The sequence below is a fragment of the Cimex lectularius genome, unplaced genomic scaffold (assembly GCF_000648675.2).
Source record: "Cimex lectularius strain Harlan isolate CLEC.00 unplaced genomic scaffold, Clec_2.1 scaffold63, whole genome shotgun sequence".
Classification (NCBI taxonomy): Eukaryota; Metazoa; Arthropoda; class Insecta; order Hemiptera; family Cimicidae; genus Cimex; species Cimex lectularius.
In genome coordinates, this window is record NW_019392694.1 from 1,727,913 (window position 1) to 1,752,977 (window position 25,065).

Consider the following 25,065-nt stretch of genomic DNA (forward strand, 5'->3'; position numbering starts at 1 on the left):
TTCTCTTTCTCTATCTCTTTTTGGTGCAACGGTTACTAAAAGTGCAATCAATAAACTCAATGGCACTGATGGCTCAGCACACAAACCTTAATGATTGTTGATGGTGTGAGAATTCTTCCTTTCTTCTATTTTCTTTTAAGCTGTTGTTTAAACAACAAAGGCTTTTAATACGTGTATGAAAGAAAAAATTACCATGGTAAAGGTTGACACTTATCTTGATAATTTAAAAAAAACCCATGTTAGATCTCGCCTTTTTAGTGGTTGTTCTATGTGTTATTTGGTCAATCGTGCCTTTTTTTTGTAAATATGTTTAAAAAAATGTGAATAGGTGAAGAAGTGGTGATTACTTTTATACATTTTTCTTATCATACTGGGCGTACTTATCTTTGTTGTTCGGTCTGTCAAGCGTCCAGGACTCAAGTTTCTATTCGTCTTTTGATTAATTTAATTAAAATCTGGAAGGCAGGGGTGGTGACACTATGAGAAAATGGATATGGAGGTTGTTCGTCATTTGACGAGCACACATGTCGTCCCTTTCCCCCAAAAAACACGACCTAGTTTAAATTCGAAACTACCCACGGTACTCCACCCTTTCTACTACGCTTACCAGTGATTTTTGAGAAGAAAAAAACTCCGATGGTGTATGAATTTTTCCCATTTTACAATGAGATATTTGACTGGGTGATTTTGTACTTTTATGTCTCGTTTAACCTCTTTAATCTCAAGTATTTACTTTAATTATCTTTATGCCAAGGATCACGTACATGGATTTATGGATGAATTGATTACATAGGATTCTAAGTGTTTGTTTTTAAAGTTAAAAGGACTTTAAAAGATTCATAACAACGGCCCCTCATTCGTTAGAAAGCCTTGACTCATAGTTCGAACTTATTTTTACACCAGACTATAAATATGCTGTAGTATTTTAATAGTAAATTAAAATATTGTGAAGTAAATTTGTGTAGTCCCAGTACTGTTAGTAATCGTATGGTCCGTCTAGTCCCGCTGTTGATCGTTATAATACTAACTCTTAAAAAAATACTTTGTCTGTATTTTTTTAATGGCGCTTACAATTTCACTGACCAAGAATCACGCTTAGAAGAAATAATAGAACGATATCTGTAATTTCTACTTTGACTTGATCCTCGTAATTAATTTTGAGCGGCAAAGAACAAAAACAGCCCAGGGCAATTAATTAAAGTCAACAATTAATTGAGTCTAGTAGGCCATTTTTATATTGTTTTATTGCGAAAAATGAGTCTTTATAACATACTAACTAATCAAATAACCAGACAAATTGGAAGAAAATATTATATAATTTTAATTTAAGAAATTAAGTGAATTGCGAGATTTTGTTGAAGGAGTGTGATACATTCATCTATCATATTTTACACAGGCCAAATTCGCCAAAAATTTGTAAGGGTGAGTGTCTTGGCCTTATCCAGTTTATATCCCTGACCTGTGAATTGTGAAGCGTGTGGTCCTTTTGGTTTCGGTCATCCTGGTCTGCCTATACTTGATGGTTTTGTTTGTTTTTGTTTCGGACTTTCCCGTCTTCTGTATTTGGTCAGGGGAATAAACACTGTAAGACGAAGCATATTTTCTATTGTGGCAATTTTGCTTTCGTCAATTGTGAAAGATAAAACGGCACTGTTCTTGATATTGATGATGTATTTTTTATTCTGAGTATGAATGAAAAATTGAATTTATCAAAACGCATAGATTTTCTTGGTTTTCGCATTAATACGCCTTTCGACTCCATGCCATCTTCACATTCAACCCTGACGTATCTTAGCTATTTCTGCGGAAGTAGAAAATTAAAATTAACTCACGACAATCTTCGTTAGTTTATTCCAGGCTCTTCTGTATTATGTATAATCTTATTCAATGGTTGTATTCTTAGATAAATGAAAGTTTTTTGTATTCGTATTGAAAATTTTGAATAAATTTCAACCTCAAACTATTATGTTTTTCAAATAGTGAACTGGTAGCCCTTAAACAGTTTTATCTCAAGAGTATTGACTTAAAAGAAGTAAAGCCTTTACAACTTGAGTGTAAAATTTTCTTCAATCTTTTCGAATAAGTAAAGCAAAAATGAATATTCTGCCTTTCTGAGATCGATGTTCGTTTGCGAAGATTATTCAAAATTTAAAATCCGCTTTGAAAGTGAGTGTTTATTATCCGGCGTTGGTCGCCTGCTCATTCCCGCCTCATATTATTGCCCTCCTTTAATCATATTACTTTTATTCACAATTAAATCTTTTCGCCCAAGTTAATCACCCCTAGCCGGCGAAAACTTTCTAATTTAGAGGTAATTTTAATAATTTTGAAACGCAATATAAGTTTAATAAACGCCAAGGAGCAAGGAGGCGGATTCAAGTGGAGATAAATGCAACCAGGAGATAAATAATAAAGTAAAATGAATCATTCTTAAAATGCCGGCTGAATAAAATCGCAATTAAAGTCGAGTGTCGAGAATGTTTCGGTGATGGGAAAAGAGACTTAGTTAATAGAACGAAGCAGCAGCCTCTCGCGGCCGGGGATTCTTTGTTTTACATAAATTTTCACTGTATTCTTTAACTACCACTTTAGTTTGAAAACAATTTATTCTTGAATTTATTTAACACGGTTCACTTTTAACGATGCCAAATTAATAGAATTGATAAATCGGCTTTGACTTTAAGTACGTTAATTGGGAGGGGGGGTTCTTTGAAGTTTTAAAGGTAATACATTTTCTACAATAATCTCTGGATCACGACGGTTTAGTTCACAATACTCATTCATGGTAGTTCAGAAGATTTATTATTGTTTTTTTAGATTTTATGTCTCTAAATTGCGTTCTGCCGAAATTTTATTAAGTGACGATATTTAAATTTAGTGCCTACTTACTTCCTAGATAATCGTAGAATGAAAGATATTTATAAAAAATGTAAATAGTACTCGTAGATCAATAAAAGGACAACTTAAACGACAAAAAATTGAGGAACAAATATTTTAGGCGAATGTCCTGATTTTGAACGGATTCGCAAGGCATTATATTATTTTTTTTAGATGCTTTTAACAGGGAGATAGAGAATAAAAGTCGTTTCCGCTGTTTTTCAATTTAACAAATACATGTAAGAAAGGTGCTTAAATTGGAACGCAAATAGCAAACGTTTAGCTGGGCACAAAGCAATGCAAACTAGTTGATTCCGGTTTAAATGGGAATTCGTTGGCTGGTGCACTCACTACAATTTATAAATAGAGCCGCCCTAAATTAGAATTACATCCCATTCATTTTCTATTTGATTCCCTCCAAACAATCATGACAACATCTGCTGTAACATTGAGAAAGTGCGTCATAATCGGTACATCCTTGTGATTATTATCTTCAGTAGAATGAATGAACTGGTCGTATTCGATCTGATGATAGATCAATATTTATTACAATCTAGTAAATGCAATAATGTAGTTTATTTGTTTCATATTTGTTATGGTTTTAAATTATCAATTAATGTTTGAAAGTACTAATGAAAGGGGGTATATTCCTCGAACGTTTGACGATAGTACTGAGTGGTTTCTTTCTAATTGACTCATATCTAATAATTTTATCCATATATAACTATTTGTTTCTCTTTTAAACTACTTTTTATGTTTTAATAATACTATGTGTTTGTTTGCAGGTAAGTGACAGAACTATCCAGTGAGTAAAATTAATATATTCTAATGCTAACCTGTGTCATTTATCAATTATATTCTGTGGTCCGATTGACCAAATAACTTCTTTGAATTAATTAATCTTTATGTAAGGTATTGGTTGAAATGAAAAAGTTAGTGTCACGAGCGGGATTCGAACACACGACCTTCGGCTAAATACGCCGCTGCTCTACCACTTGAGATATCGCTCGGACACCAACTTCCCATCTCAACGTACCTTCCGAATTTTCAAGCTCAAGTGTAGAGAGCGGCTAATTAGCCGAAGGTCGTAGGATCACACTATCTTTTTCATTTCAACCAATACCTTACATAAAGATTAATTAATTGAAATTTATTATTTATGTCGTAATACTTACCCTGGGTCTCTAGTTGTACAAAATATTTCGACATGCAGTAAAAATAAATGCTCTTTTGCGTAACAAAGAGTCACATAAAGAAAATTAATTGTGTTACTCGACCCTTAAAAAGGCCTGTTTTTATATTGTTGGGAATATAAATCTTGTTTTTCCAACATTTTACCCCTTTTTCCCAACCCTAACGGGTTTTTGCCGCGGTATAGATGGCACCTGAAACTAATTCATTTTTGGCGTCACCCCTTTGTCCTCTATTTCAAGCTCGCAACAATAGATTTTTCCTTCATAAATATAACAAAACTCATATCTGGAAATTGTTTACAAGTTGTAAATTTCGGTGAAATGTCAATGATTTACCTTTTATCCTCCTTTATTTCGCAAGTGTATGCATAAATACAACAAACAAAAATGCTAGTGGATAGTAGATAAATAAATTGGGATGGACATACACATAAATACATAGTAGCCGCGTCAGGCATCATCGTTGGAAGGCCCACGGGCCACGTCATCCCTTCAAATTCCACATTGATTGAGCCGATTAATAAGAAACAAAGTTCATATTCGTTATCTGTATCCGACCCACAAAATACCTGAATATAATTTTTTTGGTAAAATAAAAAATATTTTTTTTCTCAATTTATTCTCCTTCAAATGCTTCTGATTTTTTAAGAAAATCACAGAAATAGTGATAACTTTGAAACGACTCCACCGATCCACCGGAAACTTAACTGGCACAAATGTCGCCTCCGCAAATACATTAAATATATAAAATAAAACGTTTCTGTTTTTCTTGATCTCATCCTTATTTTTCTCACTTAAAAGCCATATGATCTAAATCTTGTTGACGTAAGCTGAAAGTAAAATAATTCAACTTTCCAATGGTTGTTTTTGATGTTTATTGACCCTCAGCAAATTAAGTTTGGGTGGTAATATCTTCTTTAGAAGTCTACTAGTCTAGTTATTCTACCATCATCAGGGCCTGCTTATTAAACAAATTAATACAATTACAAAGTTACTAAATAACATTAAGTTACTTTGTATTTTGGTTAATTTGGTTATTTAATAAACAGGCCCTGATGATGGTGGAAAAAACCACTGAAAGCTCGGCACAGCCCAAAAAGTTGTTTTTACTCCATATGACCTCTAAAGAAGATTTTATCACCTAACTTTCCAATAGTTGTTATAACGTTAGATTACAATAAAATCGAGGGGACCTATAACAGGACGTTGTAACAACAGGACGCAAGAAAAAATGCTCCCGACTGATCCAGCACAAAAATGTTAATTTTTTGTTTTCCATCAAATTCCTATTTAAGGGCTGTAAATAATGTTTAAAACTAATCCGAATGGATTTTTTCAAATTTTTAGCCCTCTTTACTGATAGCATCTTTTTGTTTTTTGTAACATTTTATATAATTTTTTTATAACATAAATAACGTTTTTATAATCTCATTTAATAGAATCTTGCATATTATTTTTTATCTTAGATACAAAAACAAATCGAATGATATAGTAATCCTTAAATGCATACACAACTAACAGAAAACATTTAAAAACTGTGTGCATTTCGTAAAATATTTGTTTTTTCGTTTCTAGGGTGTATTGGCAAGAACTCTAAGACACTAATGTTTTTTCATCAAATCATCCAAAAAAGTTTCATTAAAATCGGCGATCCCATGTCCATAGCCCCAAGTGTTACCTTTTAACAGTCGGTTCTGATTTGTTGTGTCGATGCGTAAACCAATGAGGTCTGCGGATCGACATTTATTTTTATTGTTTCCGACTAAATTGGTCTGTCAGCATTTATTCGCCATCATTAGTCGATTTCAACAGTTTCGTTGGGGAACTCGGACAAGCCATCCGAATGCACCCAATGTCATCATCTTTTGTGCTGCTGCGGGGTTTAACAATTTAATAGTTTTCTTACCGACGCTTTATTCATTGCACTCAACCTTTTCAATTTGTAACTATGTAATTTAATTTTTCTTTTTGAGGCGGGAGATTTTGTGAGGATTAAATGTATATAATAGAAGGGAATTGTACTCATGGCAGAGGTAGATAGCTTTTGGTTTGTGTGTATAGTAAGTTTCGTTTTTATTTTAATCGACAGTCACAAGAAAAAAGGGTGTATTTTAAGTTTGATCAATTGTTTTTAACGAGTTTCATAATAGCAGAATGTATGCCGGTACATTTACCTTAATTTTTGATTTTGTTTGATTTTATTGTATTATTTAAAATAAAAATTCCGCATTTTTTAAATTTATGTGATTGGATTTATTTTTGAATTCCTCTGTTAGTCTTGTCACACTACGTCCGAGCCCGACTTGCTTATAACCCTGACTACCACTCATCAAACCCGGCACTAAAAATAGCGAACGTATTACCGACAGGCCAACATTTAAATTATTTTGACTGACCATTCCATAATAAACAACATGCCTTACGTGCTTCAAGTCAATAAATTCGAAAATAATATTAGAATGTTCTAATTTCACGTATCATAAAATTATTGCGTGTCGAAAGGAAATCAAAAGTCCAGCCTCATAAAGCATGTTGTTTACGTGCTAATAAATAATTTAATTCTTAACTTATAAAATTGCTTTTGAGATAGTACATATTTAAACCTTTCTACAAAATCCTTGGTTTAAATATTTATGCATTTTTGAAATATATCCGCGAAGTCTTGAATGGGTTAAATAATCATATAAGATTGGTGTTGATTGATCGACCAACTAAAAATAGAACTACCGAAATCTGTAATGACATGTAAACTTCCAAGATTTATAAAAATAGCTCACACAGAAACTTTACTTTGTCACCAAACGAAATCGTGTTGGGTCAAAATGATTGATTGACGAAGCTTTCTGTAGTTTTTATTTAGAAACAAGACTTCGTACCACTATAGAAGTAGCGGTGATCAAATTAGGGGGTGGATTTGAAGGAACGATAGGGAACCCACCCCCTTAATATCTCGGCCGTATTGTTCTGGCATTCACGAAACTTTATAGTTTGTGTGACTCACTGGCTGATGCCGTCCTGCAACGAAGGCTTATGATTTCTTCTTCCCCTCTCCAGATTTCATATCCGCTCAACCCCCATGATAAAAATGGGGTCGAAAGGAAAACCCCTGTGGATGTTGCCGGCCCAAGAGGAAATATTGACTGAACAAACCGATATAATTCAGAGGAGATGGAACTTTTCATTTTCCTTTGAAATATAGGATTTATGTTTTAGACTGCCCACCGCACCATTTTCTGAAATTTTAACCATACAATTTCCAATTTAGAAAGTATAGGTTTGTCACGTTTGTTCTCTCCTTTTTATTATGGTAGATTTAATTTTTAATTTTTTGGAAGTGGTGGGAATGATGAACTTCTACAACCTATTTTTCTTTTCATTTATTTTATGTAAATTTCTTTATAGTTTTGTCTAAATAAATTGATTAACTTTGGATTTAACAACTGTGAAATAAATACCGTTGAAAAAAATTCAATTATCCAACTGCCCTTTACAGACAACCTCGGTTTTACATCGAGTGATTTAATTACCTGCAATAGAAATTAAATTCCTGACTGGAAACATTTTAAAGAGATTACTTTTAAATTGAATAACCTACCCTTTCGTCGTTAAAACCAAAGCTCCGGTAATAAAAACTTTCCAATTAATTATACCAATGCGGCTAAAATAAATGTTATATTAAATTTTATTTCATGTTTTTCCATCCTTTGAACAACATATAAAACACACAAAAACGCATACTAATTTAATTATTTACAGAGTTAAACTCTATAAACCGTGTGTTTACATTATGTAGCTGTATTCACATAATTCGTTAATCTATCATGCCGTAGCTCGTAAAGATGTAAAAGTCGTAGCAGATGTCCTGGCCTTATTAAAAAAAAACCTGAAAAAAAGTCGCATCCAACAAACTGGATTCCATTTTAATTCATAGATAACAGTTTCAAAGAGAGAAGCGTCCGCCGTAAATTGGATTACGTCCCTCACAGTGTATCTTTGGCCTGAAAAAGAGATTGTGTTATACAAAGTGTCATCGCATTTCTGTTTATTTGAAAGCCACAAAGAATGCTAGGGTCGTTTTATTTTCAAGCCGTCTGTACAAATGATCGAATTTCGCCTTTTGAAATTTTCCCCTTTCTATCGTCGGATCAAAGTTGATGTACAATTTCAGGGAACTTACTAATTAGCACGATAGAAGCCGGTGATGTTCATTAGCGCGGACAAAAGACAAAGGATTAAGTTATTGTAAAAACTTATTATCTGCAGTGTCTTATTAATATATAATTAATCGATACGTAATAAACAATTCCATACGTTGGAAAATAAAAGTTTAAAATAATAATAGTATTCTGCATTTTTCTTTTCTTTTTCTTTAATATTTTTGAAAATTAATGTTTCTTGAATTTAGTTTTCATGACAGGCCAACTACTGTAGATTGTGAAATGCCATAACGCGTTCTGTCAGACCAACGCAGGAGGGTAGACCAAAATTATAGGAAATGTCCAAATTACATTTCTTTCACTTTTACTTAACAAATCGACGATTGTAAGGGAAATTAACCTACCAAAAAGAGATATAAAGGGAATAACATCCTGGGCAACCACTGGAGATTGTGCAAAGCGAAAGCGTACCGTACACAGTTTAATAAACGCTTGTTTCAGTCGTAGTTCTTACACTTTTTTACAGTTGTCAAACGAAAAAACGCAATAATCTGGAGAATCAGCCAATCACAATAGCATTGTAGCGAGAATATGCAGACCAGAATGATAATAAACGGCCACGAATTTTTTTACACTTTTGGTTAACAGTTCAATGATTATGGAGGGAAGGAGGTTTGAAACGTAAAAAAGGACATGGGATAACACACAGGTCAACCACTTAAGATGGCAAAATACTCAAGGGCGTTCTGACAGACAAAACAGTGTGACTAAGCCGGCTAAGATGATAATAATTAACAGAACTGCAAATTTTTTCTACATACTTAACAGATTATGTAGCTTACAGCCTTATAAAAAGACATACAAACCACGGGCACTGAAGGTGTCTAAAAACACATTCTGACTGACAAAACCCGCGAGGATACACAGACCAAAATAAAACTTTCTATTATAAAACTATTATATAACTACTAAATAAACTACTACTAAAAAAATAATAATTTTTGATGCGTTAATAAAACTAACTTTGTATGTTAATTAATTATATATTTCAAGTTTTTTTAAAACACACTTATTACTTTGGGAGGCTAAATTTTTGCTCATTTTGTTAAGTTTTTACCAAAATTATCTCACATTTTTGACACTTCTGAAAGTTTTTCGGTTTTTAATCGATAAAAGTTCATGATTATTATTAAACTGACGAACACTCTGGTCAAGGCATACCTTATTTTGCAGAAAAAAGTAAATTCAAGTGTTGCTGCCACGCTTTCTGCATATTTTAAAGTCAGGGCCTATATTAATTTCACATTTTGAAAAACAATATTTATTATTAACAAATTTATTATTAACAAATTTATATATTTAACATATTTGACAATCAATATTAATATTTAAAAGTTACAAAACAATCTTAAATATGTCTACTGATGCCACATTTAAGTTCTTTAAAGGTGATGTCAAATTTTCTTGAAGTCCATCTGTAGACATATTTAAGATTGTTTTGTAAGTTCTGGCAGGCAAAAAAAAAAATTGGCCAACCTTAATATTTTTTATTATATCTTAGAAAATCCTCCATTGATTAACTTACAATATTTAGTCAGTTTTAAAGGATTAGAGGTAATGGGAATGAGGATACTAGGAGGCAGGGTTGGTGTTCCCCAGGCACTGCAGCCTTCTGGCTAATTGTCCTTCCTAGTTCCCTAGTTCAGTGCAATAGACTAAATCCTTCTTCTTAGAAATATCAAGTCATTGACTGCGCTGCTACAATTTTATTCCCTAGATTTTTCTTGAATGTTAGGTTAAATCTCCATTGAGTCGTTGCTTCGCATTCGAAGATGATATGGGTGGCTGTTTCCTCCTTTTAATTGCACAATCTGCAATGGGATCATCGTTGTATATTCCCAAGTTGTGTAGACGACAGGGATGGTTGTTTCATCACAAGTTTATTGTGTCTAGCGCCGCTAGGGTTTATCCACTTCTACTTTTTTTATTTAGATCCATTCTGCGATGGAGGATTCTATATTTGTTTTTGTTATCACAAGTATAGGGTCAGGGCCTATGTATGGTCTTGCAGGCGCTCCTGTGGTCGGAGTGTCTGCTTTTTCATTACCCAAAATTCCTCTATGCTCTGGCACCCAATACACCATCAGGTTGTTGTGTTTCCCCAGGTATTGGAGATTTTGGATGCATTCACTGACTAATTTTGATGTTATTTTTTTGCATGATAATGCTTTAATAGCGGCTGGGCTATCAGATCTTATGAGGATCTTAGGAGGGCACAAGCGTTGATGGCATGTATTTCAGCTTGAAAGACCGAAGTGTACTTCTCTAATGAGTTTGATTGCTCATATCTCGGGCTTGTACAAAAAATACGGAACCGATACGTTTCCTTCGTTTTTTTTTGGAGCCATCTGCACCCCATGCCGTTGTATCTGATTCTCTCCTGAGGTCTTCTTCTCCTTTATAGGATGTTGTAAAGAATGTTTCCGGGATCATTTAGTCAGTCCTCATTTCTTGGAATTGGTGTCTGATTTGATTAATTATGGTTATGTTCCCAAATTGCTTAGTTCTATTCCAATTTGATTGTTTGGGATCCTAAGTGTGCTTTTCCTAGCCTCTCGTTGTATAAATGTTTCCAGTGGAAGTAGGTTTAGCAGAGTTTCTAGTGCACTTGTAAGGGTTGTTCTCATTGCCCCTGTGTTACATAGGTTTGCTAATCTTTTTGTGCTGCCTAGTGACTGAGTAGCTTTTTGTTGAGCTTTGGTCCACCAGATTAATTATCCATAGGTTATTTTGGGTCTTATTACTGCTGGATTAGAGGTAAATAGAACACCGATAAAATCTCCCACTTGTGTTCACAAGTGGATTTTGTAAATAAATGTTTGAAAGTCAGTCTCTTCTTTGTTGGTTTTTCTGCAAAGTTTTTTTTCCAATGTTCCAGAGGTTTGACGTTTTTTAAGTTATACCATTTTAAAGTTTCAATTTTTTTTGAGTGATTGTTTTAAGTGATATAGATTCGGCTAGAATCATATCATTGGTGGAAGATGGTAAAGCGGATGTCGTCTGGGTGATTAACAGCCTCGTTGTGACGAACGACACGCCGTCGGATTGTCTTGTTTCGGAATAGCTTTCCGCTTGATCAAACTAGGGTGGTTAAAAAAAAGAAACACTCCACTCTGTATCGACCTGTTAAGTTAAAAGTTCAGAATCAATAGACTTACAATCTGAGACAAGCTCAAAGTTTAAAGTGCTTCAGAGTTCTATCATACGAAAAAACACAAACAACTATTTTAGTCCGAAACTGATTTTTAAAGCTTCTAGTGTAGTTTAACTGCTTACGCAGTCGATTTTCCTTTTTATACAAAATTAAATGTAAATATATATAATATAATAAAACTATTAAGATTATTTTTATCATAATTTCACTCAGGGCTGTCTGCGTAACAGTCATGTTATTTTATTAGTTCAAAAGGTTAATTTTTTAATTTAGTCACTTTCTTTAGTAGTCTATTTGGGAACAGTGATGGAATAAACGCCAAATTTAGATAAAAAATCACTAGAGTGACGGTTTTTATTTATGTCATGGTAATGAAAGGATGTTCCTGAAATAATTTTGTATGTTGAATTAAGCCAAGCACAAATGTTACAATTTTTGTTGCATTAACCATTATTTATTAAGCCTTGCGAACTTTTAAGACGAGTTAGAAACAATTAAGGCTTCATTTTGGCCTATGTTGTCATCGGCCAAATTATCTTCTTGTACAGAGCAAAGAATTCCTTCAAAATTTACAATCAGTGGCTCACTACATGTTTATCAAATACCATGTTCCATTATCCATAATTAGCATTCTACATCATTACATAATTTATCTTGTTTCATCTCGTCAACAAGCATAATCAAAAGTAAAATGTAACAGAAACATGTTCCGGTGTTATTTATGTCTGTTATCGTGAAAACAATTACGTTAAGTATGCAAGGTAAAAAAAAAATTACACGCTGATATCAATAACAATTATCGTACCAGCCCTAGCGTGTTCTCTGGCTTTATTTTTATTTTTTGTCTGACCACAAACTCTTCTTAAATGGATAATTGCACTGGATTGCTAAATTCGCTTAAACTGTTAGCATTCTTATCACGACCGGCTATTAACGGGAAATTTCTGCCGTCGTCGTAATGCAAATCCGAGGCCGAGATCTCTGTTAATTAATAGCCGGCGAGCGAAATAGCTGGAAAAATAATTGAGGCCCCATTTAGGCATCCTTATTGATGCGTGGGAAACCGCAAAATGTCGGATTTGATATAACGATATCGATTTTTGAAACATTCTTGTACGATTACCGTTAAATTTTAACCGTGAAAGGAAAAGTTGTATTGTGAACCTGTACGTTTTTGCAATTCGCCGTCTTCAGTGGTTAGGGTTGTAAGCAGGGCGGGGCAAGAAACCGACTCTTTTCAGTTGCGAATTTCGCCTGTGTACCTTTTAGACTTCTGACCGACGAAACAAGCAAGTTCAAGTACACAAAAAAATCTTTTGTTTTGATAAACTAATTCAACTACAATTGGTAAATTTCCATGACGTTTTAACTACAATAAAACTAAAGTATACAATCGAGTATGATTTTAAGTCCGTTGGTTGATGTCACTGGGGAGATTTATATAGATCAAGCCTCGAGGGACGGAGTTGAATAATTGCAACAATAGCTAATAATTACTCGTATAATAATTTTACACGCTGTAGGGTTTAGTTGGTAATTGCTTTGCGGGCGCGGCCTCTCAGATCTATTGTAATTAAATGACATTCCGCCCACAACATCACGCCCTAAACTGTTTCATTTTCAAGGAGAAATATAATGAAAATTGCTCGAACGTTTAGCATTAAGTCATACCAGGTTTAAAATATTTTCAAGCTTATATTAATTGTCACTGAATTTAATTGAAATCAGGTCAACTTACGATCCGTTTTTTAGAGGTTTCAAGCGAGTATGTTGTAAGAATTGTTGTGGAGAATGTTGTAAGGTTTTTGATTTTCTTGCCATCTTCAGTGATGAGTTAGTACCAAAAGCGAGGGCGTAGTTGCGTCATCTTTCATGATGACTGTGTTTGGACTATATACATTGGTATGTCTGTATGGGTACATACAAAAACTCACGATGTACCAAAACAGCTTAGCGGCTCGCCGGTGATGGCGAGATTTTGAATGGTTGGGTGAAACCTGAAGAACCATTGATATTATTTTGAAGGTACCCGACCCTACTTATATTCCTGACTCATCAGACCTACCTCTGAAAAGAGAGTAAAAACTTAAATGTTTCCCAAGTTCTTATTTTTAGTATCCGGTTTTCCCTGTGAAAATGAATGTCCCTGGTGTGAATCGCCCTGAATTTAGTGGAAGTGGTTGTTATGACGCTTAATATCATTGTCAGCGAGACATTGCTTCCCCCACCATTAGCCGGACGATAATCGCTTTCAGTGGCCAGCGCCATTGGCGGGCCGGTTACAGCAGCTCGATCTGACCCCCTGCTGGTCTACCTGATAGACATACCGAAGTTGCCATAAAGTCAATTCATGCTAGAATTCGCGATCTTTCCTCTCATCGCTCTTCCATTTCTTTATCATGTTCGCGCTGGTCGGCCTCTTTTCCTTTTCTTGAAGAGTTACTTCCTTAGCCTTTTCTGCAATTTAACGGGGCATATGCGTCTTAATTTTTTTCTAATAATCCTTTCTGCAACGGTTTTATCTGTTTCCATTTTCTTTCTCACTTCTTCATTCATTATTGGGTCCGCCCTTGCCTTTTTAATGCACCTTCTGAAATTCTCATCAGCTCCTAAATCTCGAAAATATAATCACACTGCACCGGAGACCTAGCCAGTAGGATCGGGGGGGGGAAGGCAATGTCACGTACAAAACCTCGTCAGACAGAGGTTCACGTCCTCCGTGGTCTCGCCATCCAATGTACGTAATACGAGGTCTCTTCTGGATGAATCAGGGCATAAACCTGTACCCAGAGATAAGTCAGTGAGATGCAGAGTCAGAATCAGATTGAATGTCGGGGTTAGAGACAGTCAGAAGTCAGTGTCAGATAAATAGAGTGTCAGATACAGTGACATCAGTCATCTAAGTCCGGAGTATGAGTTCATCTACCTCTACAGGAGAAGAGAGGTCGGTGTTACAATATTTTGCTAGACGTTTTCCTAGTTGCCAATGTCTAAGTGAGAATACATTTTACAATGGAGTAGAAGACTTTCTCTTTGTTTTCTTTTGAAAGGCATTTGTAGCTTTTCACTTCTGTTTTGCAGTTCATACAGCCCCTCTCGACAACCACCTAGATTCCAAGTACATAATAGTTTTCACCGCCTGGCAGACTTGACCATCAATAACTATTTAATCATTCTAGTTTCTGTCAATAGCTTTATATTTATTTTTGTCAATGTTAATCTTCATAACAACTGTTGGTTTAATCTTTCCAAAACATATTGGAGTTTGTGTATAATATACTAGTACTGCTTGATAGTCTGCGCAAAAAGATGGTCAGAGCCATCTGGCTGGATAATCAACATCGCGCATACTGTAAAGCTGTTTTTCTAATGTTTTCCATATGCACCTAGTTTTTGTTCGATCTTTCTAATTTTTCTTTTGAATGAAAACAAAACGTGCTTGGAAGTTTAATAAATTAAATTTTGTAAGCCGTATCTGTCAAATCCCCCCTCTAATTAGTGGTTATTCACTACATACATCCCACATTTGATTTATTTGAATATTTATCAAAAATTCCGATCGCACGGATATTGACCTTCCGTGGTTCTCTTCTGAGTGGAGGCAAATTTTATCTCTGATGGGACTAGTTGCTCAAGTTCTATTTTATATCCAGCCACACACGGAAACCGAAGGGAGTTTCCAGTTGTGGTCGGACTCAGGCGAGGGGCTATCTGTCCTATGTCCATGTAGTTAAGTTATAGCCGAGAAATTTCCGACTTTATTGGTTTCGTTTGTATCCCGCCGGTTCTCATATGTAAAGTACTTTTATAAATAATAAATAATTATTTTGTCCTTTTTTAAAGGATTTAAAAAAAAAGTTTTCGTTTAGATTCCATTAGATCTCCCCGCTTTAAACTTTTTTTAAAAGTTAACTTTTAAAGTCTCTAAAATAACGCATTATATTTCTCCTTATGTTTTTCAATTTTTAAAAGTAATTATTCTATGATTAAAATATTATGTGCATTGTCTGTAACCGACGTCATAACTCTGTACTTTACGACAATTTTATTGATGCGATACCGTTTTATTGCTACTACAACCATGACGAAATAATTAAATTATGACAGATTGCATGCTGCCTTAAATATTATATTCCAAAATTTCCTGTTAAATTATTCAGTTAGAAGTAAACGTTCTTTTTAAAACTTGAACGTTACAAGGATTTTACTGTTAATAAAACACTTTACCTCGTGACAAAAATTATGACAATCCACCAATTGTATTTGTCGTTTAATCATTAATAATTAATAATGATGTACAATAATAATAATTGTACATTTGAATGTCCTAGAAGTCTGTCGTCGTACCATGAATAAAAAATAGAAGGAACAAATCATATTTTGTGGGAATTATGTACATTAGAACATTTTATTCCGACTTGAAGCAATATGTTTATAGTGCAAAATAAAGTTTGCAAATACAAAAGTATCGTGCCTTAAAAAGAAAGAGATAACGTAGGAAACATATATAGATATTAGGAAAAAGTTATATTTACTAGGGTTTGTTTAATAGTGTTTTTTAGCCCTTAAAAAATCCAACAATTTCATTCTCGCTAATAAATACCTTCTCTCCTTCCAGCAACTCATTCCTTTAATCACATAATTCACCCTTAAACTGCATCTCTAGACCTAACGTCTGCTCATAGATTTTGCTATAACTTTCAATCTCTTTCAGGTGTTTTATAATTCTTTCCACATTATCCGGTTTGTCATACCTTGCCCCCGATATTGCATTACGGCAAAAAGTGGTAGAGCAGCGGCGTAGTTAGCCGAAGGTCGTGGGTTCGAATCCCGTTCGTGACAGTAACTTTTTCATTTCAACCAATACCTTACATAAAGGTTAATTAATTGAAAGAAGTTATTTGGTCAATCGGATCACGAAATATAATGGATTATTAATAAAGTACATCTTCAAGCTTCTCATTGTCTATAAGCCAATAACGCTGAATTGAGCCATTTCATACAAATAAAACCTAGGCAAGTCTAAATTTGAGAATTAGATGTAAGGCCATGGTTTACTTTTTCACAGCCCCTCGTGCCGTCAAGTTCCACGCGTAGGGATATAACTTGTAAGTAACTTACAAGTAGTAAATACTAAAGCAGACTGCGCCATCGCCTACATAATGCAAGAAGTTTGCAGCGTCCCTTTCCCGGATGGTTTTTCCCCTTCCGTTGGGTATAATTAAAATTTTTTACCCTTTTATTCCAATGCAAAGACATGCTGTTTAAGAATTAGGAATTTGAAAAAAGAAAAAGAAAAAGGAACTATTTGTGGGGCTATTATCATTTCTATTAGGGAACGTGGAGTAATACAAATGTTGTAGATAAATTAAAGACATACTTTTTGCCCCATTCCTCTATGTGTCTTTGCTCTGACCTATTCTAATAGTAAAGAATGGGCGTTTGCGAAATAACAATAATTTAAAATATATTTTTTTTTATAAGAGAAAGAACAATACACACTCAGACTGTGGAATTAGCTGTATATGATTTTATATGGGGCGTATGTCTGTTATGGTTTTTGTATTTAGGTCAGAAAGCGAAGAAAGAAACGTTAAAGAAAGTGAAAATTTGAAGTTAAAGACCTAATGATTTATAACAATAAACGACACAAAAGGAAGTCATGAATATTATTATTCTACGTTGGTCCCAGTATGTATATCTTGCGAATAGCTTTAGGACCGGCAAATTGTTCATCGCCAGGCGCCCATTCACTGTTTTTCTTTTCTTTTCTTTCTCGCAATTTATTCCTACTAATCCATTTTTCCGACGCTGCAGCCGTTGTATTCACATCTATTAAGTGTTGCATTTTAAGGTAACCGATTCTCTTGTTACCCTACATACTGCCAACCACGTCTACCTACGGCCTCGTCAGTCGAGGAGAAATTATATATATATATATATATATATATAAATTACTTCTTAAATATAATAAAAATATATATTTACAAACTTGATAGTATAGTTAGGCTAATAGAGGAAGAAGCCTTTCCATTCGAGCTAATAAATGACATTCACACCACCAGACTACATTCTCACTGTTCTAAATTACTCAGTACTCCTTGGTGCAATTAAGTAAGAACATTCACCCTAATAAATTACATTCACATTTCACACGCAAGAATTAATTCCTAATATCCCGATATTCCTAGAGATAATTGGGGAAGAGCCGCGATCATTCACGCTAATAAATTACATTAACACAACAGACTTCATTCACACTGCCCCAGAGTACTCGATATTCCTCTGGGGACTCTAGTTCCAAACAAATTCTAAACGCACTGTACATTGGTACAAAAATGAAATATTCCCGCCCCACCTTTTATAACTACGCTAATAAATACAGTCAAATAACACATGTCACATTCATTCGTGCCCGAGCTTTCTCGATAATCCTCGGGTATTAAGAGGTCTGACGACTACGTACTCGCTAATAAATACATTTTTGTTCAAATAAAGCCGGTATATATTTTAAATTGGACACTTTTTAAAACTTTTATTAAAAGATTACTTTCATTCCATTTTCGAGGAATTTTTTAGTATGTATGATGATGAATTGTTGTGGAATAAACAGCCAATTATAAATCAAATGAAAATCCTGCTTAAACAACCAAAAACAATTTTCAAACACCAAGAAAAAAACCTTTTGATGTACATTGAATAAGTAAAAACATGCATGTTTGTTTCTATAAAAATACGAAAAGCTTTCAATAAGTAATTTATAAGTCAAAAAGTTATAAAATTTCTCATATTGAAGAGTTACTGGAGTTATAAAAATTTAATTTAAAAAAACAACGTATCTGATAACATCCTGTATTGATACTACCATATTGTTAATAATTAATAAACTGTTAAGCTTTCATTATACATTTTATAATGAAATATTTACCACTGATTGAACCGTGCGGAGGATATCTTTTACTAATTAAAAGGGAGCAAATAATAACCGTTCGGCCTAGGCCTCTCAAAAGGGACCGACCGCTCGAAGAACTTCATTAATTGATTGAACCATGATAAATGTTGATTTAATAAATTAATTAACTTCATGTTTACACGATTAGATCCTATCGTGTCCCGTCTGGCGAAGTCGCCCGTGTTCAATCAAATGAAAGTCCAATGATTTATTTTCTAAGCAAACCGTTTTTTTTGTTTTTTTTTACCGTTACTTTAAGCAACAATTTAAACTTCAGATTCTGTTTTCCGCCAAATTGAGTGAATTTTTTTTCCTATAAAAAAAATTAAAAGATGATCTTTTACAATTTCTTTGTTGGCTGATAAGAAGTATGTATTTCCATGGTTCATAACACACTAAACTAGCCTTATTGGTATGTATTTTTATTAACGGTTTATGTTATTTTAATATCCGTATAATCAAGCAGTACGGTTAATAATGTAAAGTAGTCTGAAGTATAAGTATTTTAAAAATATTGATACACGTCGGTAATATTTATTGAAATAAAAAACATTGTTATTAATTTCGATAAGATCCGAAAAACTGATTATAAAATTTATTTTTTAACAATAATAATAATTTATGTATTAATTCTATATTAAAAAGTAAGGATAATAATAATAATAAAAATAATTTGTGTTGCTTTAATAATTTGATCTAAGACGGGAGTAAGGATTAAAGTACGATTATTTCGAGAAAGTCGACACCGATCCTCGGTAGTATAGTGGTCAGTATCCCCGCCTGTCACGCGGGAGACCGGGGTTCGATTCCCCGCCGGGGAGGATTTTTTTTTTAACGATTAACAACAGTTTACGTTGTTAATTAATTAAATAATTATCAAATGATTATGCATTATTCTTTTCAGATAGAGAAAGTAAGGAAAATGGTTTGTAGAAATAATAATTTGCTGACAATCCCTGACACGTACACATAGTGTTAATTATTAACATATAATCCAGCAGCAGTGCCCTGATGATGCGATTATATGTCGCACATTGTTGGCATAAAACTTCCTTCAAGACCATAAACCTGATCCTCTTCAACATTGAAAAAAACTGGTCGATCCTCGCCGTAACATTCACATATTTCCTTTAAAACTTGATGGCATTTTGGAAAATTGTTGAAATTTTTTTAACGATTAACACAGTTTAAGTTGTTAATTAATTAAATAATTATCAAAAGTTTTATATACTATTTATATATATCCATAGAGAAAAAAAAAGTAAGGAAAATGTGTTTGTCAATAAAAATTAGCCGACACGAACACGTTGGATGGTTATAATTTACATTTTTTCCTGTAAAACTTGATTTCATTATGAAAAATTGTGACTTGGGTGAATTTAAATTAATTGGGGGGGGGGGGGTTGTAAATAAATTCAGGATTTTTAGGAACCAAAGCTGAAAACGAGAAAATGTTCATGACCAGTTTCCGGGAACCGCTTACCCATTTACAGATTAATATAACAATAAGTAAATGATTCAATATTTTGGAATAAATTTATCAGCTGAGTTACCCTCAAATCAACCGCTTTGCGAATTAATATGATAAAAACGAATCGAAAGGATTTTCATGAATCTTTTTTTGTTCAGAGTGCGGAAACCTTGTTTGCTTTTGTTCATTTACTTCATTTTGTATGTGACAATGACTTCTTGTTACATAGAAAAAGGGATCGCAGCGAAGTATTCGTATACATATTTAAGAACAAATATAAGTATTTAAATAAAAAAAAAATTAAATGAATTATCTTAAAGCTTATAGGAATATACATTTTAACTGTCTGGAGTAAAAACAGTGTAAGCGATTAGTAAAATAACGTATTATATTAATTACATAATTGGATGCGGCCAAATAAGTCAAAAGAAGCATTAAAATGTATTACTTTAACCTTTAAAATATTTAATCAAATTAAAAAAAAAAGAAAAAAAAGAATTCAAGTTTTCTCTTTCGTCTTTTGATACTAACGCGGAAGTGCTTAGGACGTGTAATCACTGATTTTAATGGAATTTTTGGTGATATTAGGTCATAGATATTATGCACGTGTCTGAGCGTTCTTGTCTAGGAGCTGAGAAAAATATAAATTAAACAAATAAAATTTTTTGTCTCAATGTCAAGTGTTTCAACTTCAACGTTATTTACTATTAGCAGAATAATTGTTCTTTCAGACTATGCAACCAATCGATAAAATAATCAGATTTTATGCCATTAAAATGTGGGAAAAAGAACGCTTAAATCAACAAAAAATCCTCAAACCTTTTTTGCTCTCCGGTTCTAATTTATTAAAGAAGGCCAGGCTTGTCCCATTACACATACATAAGCTTCTAAACCCCAGTAAGGTTTCCGTTATATCGGAGGCGAAAATTTTGTGGAAAAATATGTTCTTTTGGTTTTCCAAAAATATTTATTTAGGGTTTTTAAAGGTATAAAAATGGTTGCTAGCAATTGCATGGGTATTGTAGATATTGAAATACGTAATTTGCAACCTGGGTTTGCACCTTCAAAAACCTCTGATTACATATTTTTGGAAACAATAAAAAAATTCCCTCGATATTTTCGCCTTCCAAATAAATGTCTCTGATTTTTAAAATAAACGTTTAGAACTTTATAAACTACACCTAATGGCATAATCATCGCCTCTGTAAATAATTTATAAACCGCGATATAAAATAAATTATTTGAGGTGTTTTTGTTGATTTCACACGTCGATGACTTAGACTGTAAGACGAACAACTCAATCCTGCCTTGATCCAATTATTTGCAACATGATAAATTATATCAATTTATTAATTGACCGGTATATTCATGCATGGATTTTAACATCAAGTAGACAAATCGTAATTGATTATGTTAAATTAATTGACTCAATCACAGAAACAACACGAAATAAAAATATTGCTATTGTGTTAATATCGTACATTGGATTCCACACTATTTAAAGAAACTTAGTATCCAGTTGTTTTTCACATAAGTAGACAATGCACAATCTAATGGCTTGAACGAACACCTAAATCAAACTTTGGTTAATAGGGTCGTCCTCAACTAACCTCATCATAACCATATACTGCACCATAGAAGAAAATAGCACACTGTTAACATCACAAAAACTTTGCCTGCTTACTGTACGGACAAATATCTGAAATTGTGCCAGGTTCATTAGACATGACGAGTACATTAGACGTACAAGCAGATAGAGAATATGCGTTCAACAACACAGAAAGATATTTTGAAAATAAGAAAAGAATAGACGGAAATATGAATGAATATGAGTTTTATAAAGAATTTCTTAATAGATTTAGAAAAACAAATAAGAAGCATAAAGAAACAAATTTGTTCGATAGTAAGTTAATAGCGGTATTCACCATGTTAACTCGTGTTAACTCGAATAGAGAAATGTCCAGTAACATCCCCTTCTTTTCTTACCATGTTAAACGTGCTACAATGCTGCGCATGGGATTGGTAGAAATTAGAACCAAAAATAAAGCTGTAACAGTCCTTGAAGGCTTGTTCTTGTTTGTTTTGGTTTTCTTTTGTGCTAAATTGTAAGATGTCAGAACTTAATAAAAAAGGAAAATTAATCAACTCTTTCACTCAAAATGCTATCTATGCACTCGAAAAGTACTAACAAATGATACGCTTCAGTTCGTGCCGACATACCTAACTTGTATACTAATTATTCAGAAATCGTGAGATGCGGTCTGGTGTGATGTAGGTTTCAGAAAAACATTTTCTTTATCGTGCCAACGTTTCGATCTTTATTGAGATCATCTTCAGGGCTCAAAGTGTTTGTCTGACACTTTAATTTAACGAATAATTATCGATTAACGGTCACTAATCACCACCCACTTGTATACTAACGTTTAACAGCCTACAACTTTATAAAATAACTACTATGAATGAGAATATGAAGACAGATCAGAAATTAACAAAAGAAATGTATTGGACTGATTTAATTAATGCGTATTTAAGAATATAAATACGTGTAAAAAAACAGCTGTTAAATTCATGGCTACCACGTTGGTTATCTACGCCCTAACGGATAGCAATGTGACTACATTTTCGACCTAACATCTAACATTGGCACTGGCCTGTTAGATCGAGCAATGTTAACTAGTCGATTCTTACAAGTCTACTTCATCATTTTTTTCGATCTAACATGAACTAACAGAGTTAACAGGGTTAACACAAAGATCGTGAATACCCTTGTTGCCTTACTCTTTAGTTACCTGAAAAAAGTCTTCGAACAACGGAAGTGTAATTTATACGGCCTTCTTATTTAGCAAGTCTCACATGGCTTCCTAAATTGGTGAACCTTATACTTGAAACAAGGGATAAAAGACAAGGGAAGATCACCTCTTTTTGGAACTCGCTAATTTCTTTCTTTCATTATTTACCATTTTATTTGCCTACGAATTTAGTTAACCAAACAAGATATTGAAACTTGTTGTTGATTGATTCAAACCGAAACAAATGAATATCCCAAACTGAGAAATGCTTCTCCCTGGGTCACAGTGTTCTACGTGGAAATTAATGGACTCTGCGCTATAAAACCTCATTATTCTGAAATGGGCAAGAGAATAACTGCCAAATAAGTCAGGCATCGTTCCAAGGTTTGAATTGTAAACAAATTAATAATAAACTAGCCGAAGAATGCTAACCAACAACCTCCAAACCTTGTCTAAAAATAGCCATCTTTCCGACCCGGGTGTCAGACCATAAAAGATTCGTTTGTAAACGGGAAAGCGGGTAAACCTGATTAACACAGGGTAGAAAACATCAAACAGAAGACGTTGTAAATGAATTATCATTATCTCTACCGCAGAACGTCATTAGATCTTAGGTGGAAATCTTGGATTTGGACATGGCGGAAACATTAGAGATCTACATGTTTAGCATACTGTTACGGGATGTAGGAAGAAAATTTTATGGAACCACGAAGCGGTTTATGAGCAAGCCTAAATTTGATCTCTTTAGTACACCAATTAGCACCCCTTTTGGATCTTCCCGAAAGGTATCTAAACGTGATTGTAGAGAGGAATCACAAGCCTAATTGGGAAGCTACCCCTGAGTTTACAATCATCTCACACAAGAACCTTAATAAATAAAAATTATAATAAAATATCTGTCACTCACTAGGGAATTAAAGTTTATTTTAGATAGTTGTTAGTAGATTTAGCGGATCGTTATTCTCCCATGTAACGGAAATGTCATTAATCACAATTATCAGTCAAAATAACAAAGACAGGACGATGTATAATCTTAATTTCTCTAAAAAATGTTTGTCTTTCGTTATGGCGCAGTATATTCTGGAAATTTAAGGTCTGATTGCGTGGATGAAGCTCGTAATAAAGTACCTCTTTCCGACCAGATGTACATGACCCATGAACTTCTCCGAATGTTGTTGTGCCATTTATCACTCTCGGTTATCAGCTTTTTAAAAATGGGTGTTTTCGTCGCCCATGGGGAAAAACAGTGATTTTATAGGACGGTAGAGCAATTTGTTCCAGTAAAGGGATGATGGAAGCTCGTGTTATGTTTTGTTTCTCCGTCATACGCGCGGTGTTGTTTTCGACCAAAAGCCAAAAATCAGTTGAACCATGGTTCTTGTTTTTGACAGAATAACGACTTTTTACTCGAAGATAGTTTATGAGCCTAACAGATAAGTTTAGGGAAATTGGAACGGGGCAAAATTCCCCACGGCCAAACGATGATACAGCCTGGTATATTGGTTCATCTAGGAAGCAAGAAGGAAGAGAAGCAGTGGTATTTGTTACCGAAATTAAGTACTGATAAGCATGTACCCACATGATTCGCATGCAATCGATGCATCTCAAAAACATCTACACCTCAACTAAATTAAACTGCAATAATGGTTGAACTAAAGAGTTTGTATCACTAAATTAGCCATAGCAAAATTAATACATTTGACCAGTTTTAATAAATAAATTCTATTTAAAAAAATCAGAACAAAGAAAACAAAAACAAACCTATTGCTATGCCTAGTTGTCATCAGAGCACTAAATTCGAGTGTCACAGTTCGAAGATCAGGCTGAATACAAGTCCAAAATTATGTTACATATGCAATACAGGGTCACTCTCTTCTTGCCTACAAAATACATATTCGAAATGTGATAGTGAGTAAAGGTATGGTGATTTGATTTGATTTTGATTTATTTTTATGTACTATTATTTTTACATACATTTTGTACAAAGTGACTACAAGGGGAAATGCCTAGGACACTATACATCCTTATGGCAGAGGGCTTATGTATATTTACAATATTTGTTGATTTGGCCAAGAGAAATTAGAACAGTGGTGAAAATTGTACTAAAAACCATTTGCAGAAAGAATACATTCATAAATATGGAAGTTACAAATAATTACATTTATTATGAATTACAAATCATAAGTCATTGACTACATATGCACACTATATAAGTTTGATAAACAACACATTTCTTTAATATTAGCTAATTTCATAAATAAGTTAATAAATAAGCAAGGTAATAAATAATTACTAATAAGTTAAAATCATTGAATAGACTTGTACAATACATAGTCTGACATTTACTACTTTGGTAAATAAATACTTATATAAACAGTAAAATTAACAATTTAATAAATAATTTAATAAACA

The 25,065-nt window shown here is 33.6% G+C and overlaps 1 protein-coding gene and 1 non-coding gene across 4 annotated transcripts in view; both read left to right on the forward strand.

The window, feature by feature from the left end:
- Window positions 1-25,065, forward strand: part of LOC106674167 (transmembrane protein 132C) — a 210,897-nt gene that overhangs the window by 49,081 nt on the left and 136,751 nt on the right. The gene's annotated exons all lie outside the window — the stretch shown is intronic.
- On the forward strand, window positions 19,143-19,214 carry Trnad-guc. Its single transcript has one exon. It is a non-coding gene; the product is annotated as a tRNA-Asp (tRNA).